Here is a 12,808-nt window from a genome sequence, read left to right as displayed (position 1 = left end):
ACACTGATAGATGTGACAGTATTGCCAGGACATTGCAGATTGCCATATGTGTCAACTGTGCAGAATCTTCACAAATGTCAACATTGTACCTCATTGATGATGAGATTGCTGTGTAAAGAGCTTTTATTTACAAGTAATTACAGATGTTTGCGAGAAAAGTAATGTCCTCATGTTTTATTGTATGAGGTTGGGGGTTAAACAGGTCTGTAATAGTGACAACAGTGTAATACATATATTGCAACATAGTACTTCAGAGCATAATAGTGCAGGTATTAATGTACTGCTTTTCCTTTTCTTATCACAGGTAACTGGGGGTTGGTCTCTGTCCCCTACACAACCTGATGTCAGTGTATCTTCAGACTCTGATGATGATGGTGGTCAAAGTGAGGCACAGGTGGGGGTTTCAGGGGCTGAATCTCAGAAACGTACATTCCTCTTCTGCCCTCATTATCACTGCACACAGTCAATATACTTACATATTCCCAGTTCCCGGAGGCCACAGATATTGGACAGTTAGAGGATGAGGACATTGAACAGAAAAGTGTGGCAACTATGGCTCCAGTGAGTGTAGTCACTGGCCATAGCCAGAGAGCTGGTGAGCTTCCACGGAAGCAGATTGATAGGGGTGCTCGTAGGAGGCCTGCTGTTCTTTTACCACCTGCTGCAGGTGTCTTATCAATGGTCACTCAGCATATGTTTCGGGCCATCATGGAGGCACAGCCACATTCTGAAAGGAACTCCAGATGAATGCTTAAGGTTATGGATGCAGCACAGTCTGACACCCATGACTGCCTCCACCGCATTGGTTATATCCTGCATTGGTTCACAGATGCAGTGGAAAGAAGGTGGTCTGAGACAGATCGCAGAATATCTGTCTTGGAACCCACATTGTCTGTGATTAAATGCCTGGTCGAAGTTGAGCATCAGACTCATGGACATAGGTCAGGAACTCCATTTGCTGAGAGTCCATGTGGCTGTGCACAATCACTCTCCCATAGTGGCAGTAAAGCTAGCACTCCAGATGGGAGTGTGCTGTCCACACCAAGATGTGGCAGGCCATGATCCCATGGTCCTGGGCATTCCCATGGAGGACACAGTCAAAGCAGACAGCAGTCACCATCAGGTACTAGCACCTCTTCTGACCTTGGGCATGGAGGTGTCAGTGGAACTCTTGGCAGAGCCAGTTCCCGTGTTCAGGGTTGGAGACGCTGAAATGTCAGCTCTACTATGCATGGTTCAAAGCTCTCCAACATACACATATGTAGGGGTAGCACTGAGCTTGACTGTGTTCACGCACACACTCACACACCACTATAAAATTCAGGTCACCTGCAGACAAACGTCACATTTCCATGGTCCATCTTGCCCACTTCCCTTCCTGACTCACACACATGCTTTCAACCTATTGGATCAGCCTAAGCCTCCTGCACGCCCACACAACACCCTGTGCAAGTGATGATAGGGAAATGAAGCTATGTGTCTGATGCACAGGGTGACTATATAAATTAATATGTAATTGCATAATGCGGTGTTGCTTTGCCGTGCCACTTGCACTGGTCACTGACAGATACTGTACCCTGACATTTGTAATGAGTAAGCCACATAATTTTGTGTACCTTATGTTGTATGATGTTGTAATAGCTGTATACTTACACAATGAAAGGTGTGTCATGGACCTGATTATGGTTCAGTTTCAGGAGTCTGTAGGGGACACCTATGGATACACAATGGCAATAAACCCATAAACATCACAGCACAGAATGGAATGTCAACACAGAAGAAATATGTCTTCAGCAAGGTACAGCAATATATGTGCATGGCTTCATAGATTCATATGTGTATAACAGGCGAACAAGGACAATGGCATCATTCAGACTACTCATGTATCCCTAATCTGTGAAAAGGTCTGATACCCTTGATAAGTGTCACCAGGGTTTTGGGTGCTAACACATCTACAAGCTATGGTGATGGAGGTAACCCATCTACAAATTTCCTGTGTCCATTTCAGACATTTATCCTACACCAGTTATGATTGTCTTGTTCTGCATCCCATTGTGTAACTTGCACATGATGTGCTTTACAGCAGATGTGTGCTTCACATGCATAGGGAGCCTGTTACATATAGGGTGTAGTGTCTGTGTTACATACCTGTCTCTCCAGCATGTACTATTTATACCACAGTGATGGTGTAGGTGTGTAGAACAGGTAATATATGTGTTAGTCCTGTCTTGGATAAGTGGGAGGTACACAGTGGGATATGACACCTCCCTGTATAGCAGCCATACACATCCCCTCCGAAGCATGTAGGACACAGACACATATGTGCGGTCTTGACACTGACTGCATAGGACATGTTATCTACGTATTGGTTTACAATGGAACCTGACTACAATGTGTATTGGTTTACCATGGAACCTGTGTGGCTGATACAGTTGTAAAATCTGCATGTGTAGTGACATAGCAAAAGTGCCATTGCACTCACTTATAGTTGTGATGAGTGCCAAATACAGTATAACCACATACATCTCAACCGTACCAAATTCTTCGGCATTTCCCAGTTTTGAGGCTAAAATAACAGGGTGTCACAAATTCCCAAATGGCCTCTTCAAATCACGATTTTTTTCTTTATTGGCAATTTTTTTGATAATGCTGATGTAATAACTTTTTGTCCTGACCTTTTTTTAGTCACGTTTACTTGCCATAACCATCTCACTTAAAGGACAACTACTGGATATATAAGCTTCAGTTTCTGTTTATCTGTATATTATTTGTCCTTGACATTCTATTTCACCCATTAACAATGAAAGTAAACCACCAGTTAGTTCTATTTTCACTATCTTTACCATTTTTCCATTGAAATATAGTGATACTGCAAGCCATTTTTAGCAAGTTTTCCCTCGCGATGCTTTTCTGTCAGTTAAGGGGCCCTTTGCTACATCATAACTCCCATTGTTTTTTGACTTGGTTCATCCAAGCAACACCCCACCTAATTTAGTATGCAGTTCAGCCCCTCAACTATCCCTTCTGCATAAGATCATCCAATGGTTTGGGAGCTACTTTTCTAACTACAGTTTCTTAACGTCTTTATTTCTGCAGAAGACATATCAGCGTGCATATTAATAATTACATCAGAATTTCTGTTGCTGTAGTTTAAGTACTTAATTCCTATCACTGCATTACAAATATCCCATTTTACTGTGATGGTTAAATTTAGAATGCCGCGGTGGTGCAGCTGTAGCATTGTTGCCTCACAGCAAGAGGTTCTCCTGTTCAATTCTCCACTGGAGCACCTTCTGTGTGGAGTCTGCATGTCCTCCTTGTGGTTGAATGGTATTCAAAAGACATGCATGAATGGGTGTGCCTTCGCTGAAGGTTGGGTGTCGGGCTGGCACCTCGGCACTGTAAAATTCTACTGCCAATCATTAGCAGACCGGAGTTCTGCTGTGGTGACCCCTAACCGGGGAAAGAAGAAGTAGACTGTGATGCTTAAATTTTTTTTTTTTAAATCTTCAGTAAAATAACTGACTGCATTTAACTGCTGCTTCTGTACCAAGTTATTTTGTATTTGCTTCAAAAAGTACTTAATTCACACCCTCATAATGTCTCAGCTGTAATGGTCAACAATGCCATTGTGCAATATATGCTATGATTTGGAAACTTTGCCCCCAATTATTTCTGTCTTTGTGTCCCTGTCTGGGGATAAATGGTTGAGGGCTATGTCATATGCAAATGTGTCAGAAGTAAATTTACTATGCTGGCTTGTATTAATGTACAGCTTAAACATTCTTTGCACATAAACCTCATTATTGTTCCTGATTTTGCTGAATGCTCCTGCTTTCGCATTTTATTTTTGCCTTGTTTTTCCCTAAGATCTGGTTTGCTAATAAATTGCTGAGGATTACTGTCATTCAATAATGACCGACATTAGTTTCATTCTCCCTAATACACAGGAAATGTATGTTGATTATTCAAAACATGCTGATCTGTTCAATTTTTTAAGATAACTGGTGTAATATTTAAAATTTCCCTAATTTCTGACATCTATCTGTACTGTCATATGCTTTTCCCTGAATTATTTAGCAACGAATTTGAAAGGGCTCTGTGACTGCGATCTGCCAATAGTGTGGTAGTGTGATCAGTGCTGATGATGCATTGTAATGCATTTGCAGTTACAACTGTAGCGCTGAAGCACCAAAATGCTTAATGTGATATTTTAACTGTAGCAAACTGGGTAGTTTCATAGCAGAACATATATTTTCTGGTAAATAACTTCTAGAAAATATTTAACCTTTTATTTATTCATTTTCACTCCTCAACTTACAGGTGTGTGTGTGTGGGGGGGGGGGGGGGGACCAGCTCGTGGAACTGCACAGGGCACCTTCTAACTTATATTACTTGATGAGCAAAAGAAGACGAGAATAGAAAAAAAGATGGAAAACAGATGAAAAACAAACAAAACAAAAATATTAGTTCACTTGTCTTAGACTACTATAAAATGCACAGCTAATGAGAAACTTTATAATTTTGTTTAAATCTATAAAGTAGTGAAGCATTTTGCTTATGCTTCTAGCATTTTTCATTGCTAGTTTTATATGATTTTGACCGTGGTTGTATCTTGTTGTATGTGGGTAATTTGAGGAGAGTGACCTTGTCTAAAAAAGCACAATAAGGGAAGAAAAAGTCTGAGCCAATATAGAACCATGGGGAGTGAGATCCAGACTATCAGTAGCAAAACACTGGGGCTGTAAACCATCTCATCCCAAGCTGATATTAACTCTATACCACTAGAAAGACAGCAGTAGTTAAGAAAATAATTAAAGTTAATAATCATTTGTTTGAACTGTGGCACCATTCCTTGCAATGGTTGAATTATTGATGATGAAGCTGATTTTGAGCATTGATATTTATTGAACATGTTTGATTACAGACTGATCAGACTTCTGTATATGGAAGGTGCTTTGTTTTCATTTCAATATGCTATATTCAGGAACTGCAAGGTGCTGAGAATTATAACACTTTCAGATATCCCTTACAGAAAGATGGTCACCACCTTGGCCAGAATTCAAAGTCAGTTTAAGAAGTATGCAAGATGAGCACATAAATACTTTACAAGAGTGTTCATATTCATTGACCTCCTCCAATGCCATCTATAAGCACCATAGTGCTCACGTAGGCATTGAGGTTCAGAGTTCCACATGCAAATGCAGTAGTCCATAGGGTGTCTATGATAATGATTTTTCCATAATCTGAATTTTTAGACAAACAATACAATGGAAGTGTTGGGTATGACAGGGATCTAAATGCATTATTTTGTGTGTCAGTTTTGTTATGCATGCTTACACATTTCAAAGGCAGAAGTCCATACAGGGTAAAGTTGACCTGACTCTTTCTACAAGATTTCTGCTGTGAGAATAGGAATGCATCTGTGTGTGTGTGTCTGTGTGCCTCTGTATGTAAAAGACTATTGTGTGTGTGTGTGTGTGTGTGTGTGTGTGTGTGTGTGTGTGTGTGTGTGTGTGTGTGTGTGTATGCATGTGTGTTTATGTCCTTGAAAAGGATGAGGATGTCTCCATGTCTGTGTGTGTGTATCATTGTGTACATGAGATGACTGAGGCAGTGTGTGCAGGAGGCCATTGTTGTCTGTGCATGAATAACTATTCTGAATCTGTGTGTGTGTGTGTGTGTGTGTGTGTGTGTGTGTGTGTGTGTGTGTGTGTGTGTGTGTGTGTGTGTGTGTGTGTGTGTGTGTGTGTGTGTGCTTGCATGTGTGTGTGTGTGTGTGTGTCCTTGAAGGGCATGTCAGGTGTCAGTGCCTGTCATCTCTATGTGGGTCTGTATGTCACTGTGTATATGACAGCACCGGGACAGTGTATGACTGACACCATGGATGTCTGTGGAAGAATTACTATTGTGAATCTATGTGTGTTTGTGTAAGTGTTTGTCTTTGAAGTGGTTGTCTGTGCCTGTCGTGTATATGTGTATGTGCTTCATGGTGTATATGAGAGCATCAGGACAGTGTGGTAGGAGGGGCCATGGTTGTCTCTGCATGAATGACTGTTGTGAATCTGTGTGTTTGTGCACATGTTTTTGTGTGTGAGTGTGCGCATGAGTGTGTGTGCATGTATGTGTGTGTGTGTGTGTGTGTGTGTGTGTGTGTGTGTGTGTGTGTGTGTGTGTATCTTTGTGCTTGTCTATGTGTTTATGTCTTTGAAGGGTGTTTCTTTGCCCGTCTTCTGTATATGTGCATCTGTGTGTCGCCGTATATATGACTGCACTGGGATAGTGTATGACTGACACTATGGGGTATGTATGAATGACAATTGTGAATATATGTGTGTGCTTTTGTATGTGTTTATGTCTTTGAAGTGGTTGCCTGTGCCTGTTGTGTGTATGTGTATGTGCATCACTGTCTATATGAGGGCATCTGAACAGTGTGTTAGTGGGGCAAACCTCTCAACCTTTTAGTGTAAGATATCTGGACAAAGCCTAAAATAATGGGGGAGACGAAGGCTAAAAGTAGGGACAGATTTTTAAGTATTGCTATTATAAACTTAGAGGGTTGGTGATGTGTGCCATGGGATTACAGATAAGGCTGATGTGTCAGTAGTTTCTACAGTCCACCCTTCTGGAAGTGCATCACTACAACAGTGCCCAAGGATTCAGGTACCAAAACCTGTAGGTAGGCTTACAGTTTCAGAAGGGGATCAGTGACTGCATGTTTGACACTGTGTTTTAGACAACTCTGTTTGCTGTTTGGACCCATGTAACAAGTATTCTTTGTCTTAGAAAGTACCTTAATCACATGGCCCTTAGTGATAATAGGTGGGAGAAGTGACCTGGGATAAATTAAGTTGGGATGGTAGTTACAGGGGAAAACTTCTTTGCCTGTATGTTTGCAATGTCTTTTGGATTCAAATTGGAGGTTTGATTGTGGAGAATTTCAGAGCAGTGTTGAGAATTATTTCTAGTTCAGTAGCACAAAAGCAATCTGCTATTTCTTAGTTCTTGATGCATATAGCAGTACGGAAGTAAGTGAAGAGGGGAGAGAAAGGAGGTATAAGGGATGGAAAGGTATTTGTGCACAGTTAGGGATTTAGTTTATCCTGGTTTTGAGCAAGAATAAAAGCAGATTTTATCTAGGAAGTCTTTCAGAGCAATTTTGAATGTTGGGATGGAGGGTATAGACCTGATGGATACACATAACGAGTTCCAGGCCTTAGCAACCTTTTACAAGTACAGACAATACCCAGCAGATTTACTAGATTTGTAGAGAGAGAGAGAAAGTGAGGAGTTTTTGGTGACTGGATAGCAATGACTGACTGGGAACATAATTGCATAGAATGTGTCTTAGTTTTATACAAGTTCAAATGTTAATATAGATGAAACAGTATTGTTCTGGTTATACTTTGTTATTAATATCAATGCTGCAGTTAATTTTATTTTTAGAAAAGAAAATTGTATTTTAGTTTTATACAAGTTCAAATGTTAATATAAATAAAATGATATTGTTCTGGTTATATTTTGTTTTTAATATTTTGTCTGTTCTTCAAGTTCTGTTTGAATGTTGGTATTCCATGATTCCATTGAAGTGGGTGGCGTTACATAATTTTGTATGTAAATTTTATGTTAATCAGTGCCCAGATTTTTGGTCAGTTGTACCTTTTTTTCATGGGCCTTTGTCCAGATTTTTGATGTTTCTAGGTTGAGAAGTATGTATAACAATGAGAGCCTGGGATTTACATGCCATACATTTCTGTATAGGTTGTACAAAACTGAATGAATCCCCACATCTTACAGACCAGTAAAAGTCAAAGGCTATTACTCTCTGTGTCCATAAGTCCATGAGTAATGGTTCAACTGTGTACGGCATGCGGACACTAATATATTTTCCAGGGGTCATCCAAAAGGATAGTATTATGCAGTCCTTGGCATTTACTATTTGTCAGTGGCTCTGACAACAACTGAATATGTGTCTCAGGACATCCTGGATAACTGCTGGTTCTGTGTGGGATTCAGTGACATCTCCTAATATGCAATCATCTGCTAATGTAGTCAGTCAGAGCTCACTGACTGTGGCCGTGACTGCAGAGAAGGGAATGGCTAGAAGGGGTACTCCATTAATGATGTCTGAGGGAAGTCCACTGGTGACTGCCATCAATGTAGCGTAGGACTACCCAGTGCTATCTTCCCAGATTATGACTATCAGATACTTGGCTATCCACCAGCTGATATACCACTCTGTAAATAACCTACACAGTTTTCAGCAAGGCCTGCTGGCCTAATATTGTCAAACACCTTGTCAGGCTATGGTAGCTGGAGTGAGTCGTATTCCCATCACCCATTGCATAGTCAAACACTCAGTGAGGTCCACCGATTGGGGTAGGTAGGCATGATCACCCCTTGAGCAAAACAAACTTTGTTTGGTCCAGTGTCAGTAGGTGTATGACATTGTTACTGATCATACCCATACTAACTCCTTTATTGGCTTTACATATCAGATGACTGAGAGATATAGGGACACTGCATGGCACTGAATGGTAGTTGTCCTCTGTGCAACTAAGTATTGCAGTTATTTCCATCGTGTTCCAAGAAAAGAGTTATCCAAGGGGTCTATACAGAGCACAGACAAACAATGGAAGGAAGTGTGATATTTAAACTATGTGAAGGTAAGGTGGGAGGTTTTACACTGGTATTCTGCAGTTGGACACTACTCAACCAGTGTGTACTGAAAGGACAGAATTACCTTGTAAAGATTGTGGAAAGCAGGGGAGTCCCTTGAATTGCTTATGCCTGGCTACTACTAATGCTGTCCTCACCACAGCCACTCTCTCATGGGATACCATGCTCTGATACGTTTTCTGTCATCACATGCAAAAAGTTACTATGAAGCTCATGATGAGAAGCAGGATACAACCTGTTTGTTCATCCACATAGTTGTCCCACATCATGAAAGGCTCTGCAGGCTTCACATATCCTTCTTCAGGTAGATGCCTTGTTGAGCAACCTGAGTAACCAGTTGGCTTTTGCATCTATTATGCCTTCTGTACCAGGGTTGGTGGTATGTCACTAGGGAACTGACCAGATGGTGATTAGGAGCACAGCTGCAGCATCTCAATATAATGTGCAATGTCCAGCGACATAGATGTCCAAGCTTGCTGAAACTAGCAGCACAGCGGAGGTGATTCATCTTAGGTGGCAATTTCAAGGCAATTCATGCATTCTGCCCTTCAACAGATTAATGGTGGATATCTGCATGACATGACTCTGAGGCCTACTGCAGAGGACTAGCCACATTTGGCCAAAGTGTGTCCACTTGCCACATGTCCTAGGTATGTCATACTGTACATTTATGTACCCAGAACATGTCTGTGTTCCCACATCATGTCATACAACAACCAGCTTGCTGTCTGGTTTCTTGACAGGCATTGTAAGCTTGCAAGGCCAACGTAATATCAGCAAAGTTGAACAAGTCTTCTATACATGCATGGGCATTAACATCTTCCCTCCAAGGTCTGCCGACACAAACTGAATTTTAGGCTGTCAACCCCAAGGGTGGGGCAGCATGACCTTAACTTTGCAGGACTTGCACAGTGTCAAAAAGGTATAGTATTGGAACCAAGCCTAATGACAGGATTATGGTCAATCCAAGGTCCACATGGCTGGCAAAGCATCGTATGTCACATTATAAGGTGTTGTGTTACCATAGGGGACTTACATAAAGGTGACATGTAACATTTTGCCATCTGTCATGACACTGCCTAATGATGGTGTCACACACAAGCATGACTGTATTGCTAATGGCACTATCAGTGACTGCTGATGAGATGTGGAAAGTGTCCCCACCTGTTTACTCCTATCTAAGCAACAGTACAACTGCATAGACTCTGGTGTACCCGACAGGAGAAACATGAGCTCCTCATGGCACAGCAAACCTGCCTGGTGGACAACTGCCATTAGCAGGCTGTACAATAAGAGGTGGACATTGCTGTGTGACAGTTGGGGCAAGGGTGCCCACCTAAAATTGAGGCACAACCTCCTCAACTAAAATAAGCACATAGTGTTGTTGTGATGTCATGTAGAAACAGTATGTGACAAAATTAGCATCCCACACAAAGCAGAACCACAACACACAGTGTAGTTACATGTGTAACCTCAGATGACAGGCCCTGATTGTCACTGAACTCGTATTTAATTATACCACATATAATGGGTCTTTACTCATAGTTAACCTGTTGCCTCACAGGTTCTGCGACAACTTCCCTCCCCTGTCCCCACCACATGTGCCACATGAAATTCCTACAACCTGTCCCATACCTTCCATATCTACGGAGCAGATGATAACTGGCTTGTCTATGGGGGATCTACAGCATCCATTGGACATGATAACATCCCAGGTTGCAGCCTACATGGGATTCAACAAGGATTACTAACACCATTGAGAACCCCTTGCAATCATACTGTAACCACTGGCTGCATCCCAGCTGACTGGACAACAGCAGCTGTTATCCCCTTGCACAGAGGTGGTGTATCCACCGACTACCAGAACTATAGACGTATTTGCCTGAGTAGCCATATTTGTATGCCAGTGGGCCAAATCATCATGAAGCTGATCAGCCAACATATATGTGATCTACAAACAGCTGACTGTACACAGTTTGGATTTCTGACAGGGAGATCATGGTTGTTAAAGGTGGTGAATATGTCTGAGGCAGTCACCAAGGACCTGGGTGAGGAAACAGCAGGGCATACACCCCCTGGACTTAGCCAAGGTGTGTGACTCTATCCATCACTCAGGTATCATTGACAAAAGCACCCACTTAGGCATCCATGTTAATATCATTATAGGGGTCACTAAGTGGCTCAATGATGGCATACATTCTCAAAATAAGGAAATCTGCCTCCAATAGCTGATCTGTAACCAGTACTGTTCAGCAGGGCCCAGTCCTGGGTCCTCTACTGCTTTGAATCCATTTAACCATGATAGAAGTGAATACTGAATGTTTGTTGCTTACAATGCTGGCTGATGCCTGCAAACTGTGAGCAGTCATAGGCTCTGTGAGTAATGTCAATATTCTACAAGAAGGTATTGATGAACAAATGCCTGTTGACATACTAATGAACATAAACTCCATGCAAATATATATGTAGTATCATTTCCATCACTAACACCTATGCTCCTGGTAAGTAGCACATCAGTCGCAACATTCGATGTACATACTCAGGAGTGATAGACCTGGCCACACAGACCTGGCCACACAGGTTTACACCTAATTTACCTGAGGTCACCATGTCTCCCCAGTTGTAAGACAGGAATCACATGCCATAACTGAGGGCACAGTTACCTGACATTGACATACTCATAAAGTCCATGTACTCTTCCCTCAGCATACCAATATTTGAGTGCAATGGCCATTTGGTAATGTACCTTTCCAAGCACTACTGGCAATTGCATACAACACAATGGTCTCTCACAAGAGAACTTCACGCCTTCAGTATCTGTTCACTGAGGATTGTCTGAAATCAGTGTCATTGTAGGCCATGGCATATAGACTACTCATAGGGGATCTCTGCCTTGCATACAGGGCAATGTATGACCCTGCTTGACTGGAAATGTTGCATATTTGTAGGTGGCATGGTACATGGATTACTCACTCTAATGACATTAACCTAGTATGTGACATTAGTAATGCATACTAGTGGAAGAGATCTGTCCAGCAGACTTTAACACACCTTTGAAACAGAATCCTGCCTAATGGCAAACAGAGCACCTCAGTGGACCTCGTCAGATGCCATCTGTATGAATGGCTAGGTGACCATCATTTCACCACAGGGATTCTGGCTGTGTCCCTCATGGACAGAGACAATATGTACTGATCATGTAAATAAGGGTATAAACTTGGCTAGGGTTGTGAGGGCTTTAGGGCCATTATGCTACTAAAGTTCAAAGATCCTATGATTCCATAAGTTGATGTAAAATGCTCTAACAGTCACACACACAAACCTGGCTACAATGAGGATAGCACAACTTCCAATTTCTGTTTACAGGACATGGCACAGCACACACACACATTGCAATTTGGCTGCATATAGATTAAAACACTTAACTATCTAATGGTACACAGTACAGATCACAATATGTGACACTTGCTACACCTCAAGTCTGCTATTACTATCTCTGTAGGACATCTTGGCACTTGGAGGCCCACATAACCTGCTACACCCAAAATACTGCAAAACCCCACGTCTTTCCAAGTTACTAAGGTAATCATATTTACGTCAAACAGACAGACACACACACACACACACACACACACACACACACACACACACACACACACACACACTGAAGGGTCTAGAGGGAGATTAGAACCCTACCTATTTAGTCTTACACACTATAAATCACAGTATTTATCACATGTACCACGGCTTAGGTCTGACATTGCAATGGCAGCTGGTAGTCTTAAGGTAGATGACATCAGCAGGCCTTGTAGAAGAGGGCAGTTTGGAAAGCCAGCAACAACTCACAGGGCCAAAAAGTGCACAACCATTGCAGGTTGACAGTCAATGAGGGATTGTTAGCTGTTTTGTAGGGGGATAACTGAACATGCATGCGCCCACACACACACACACACACACACACACACACACACACACACACACACACACACACACACACACACACAAAGTAGCCTGGAGGGAGATTAGAACGCTAATTAACTTGTCTTACACATTATAGATTACAATACTTATTACACATGCCACAGCTTAAGTCTAACATTACACTGTCAGTTGGTAGTCTTAAGATGGA

Source organism: Protopterus annectens, chromosome 1.part2, assembly GCF_019279795.1.
Source record: "Protopterus annectens isolate FY-2018-M chromosome 1.part2, PAN1.0, whole genome shotgun sequence".
Lineage (NCBI taxonomy): Eukaryota > Metazoa > Chordata > Ceratodontiformes > Protopteridae > Protopterus > Protopterus annectens.
The sequence above is the reverse complement of the archived record's forward strand: the minus strand, read 5'-3'. Positions refer to the sequence as shown.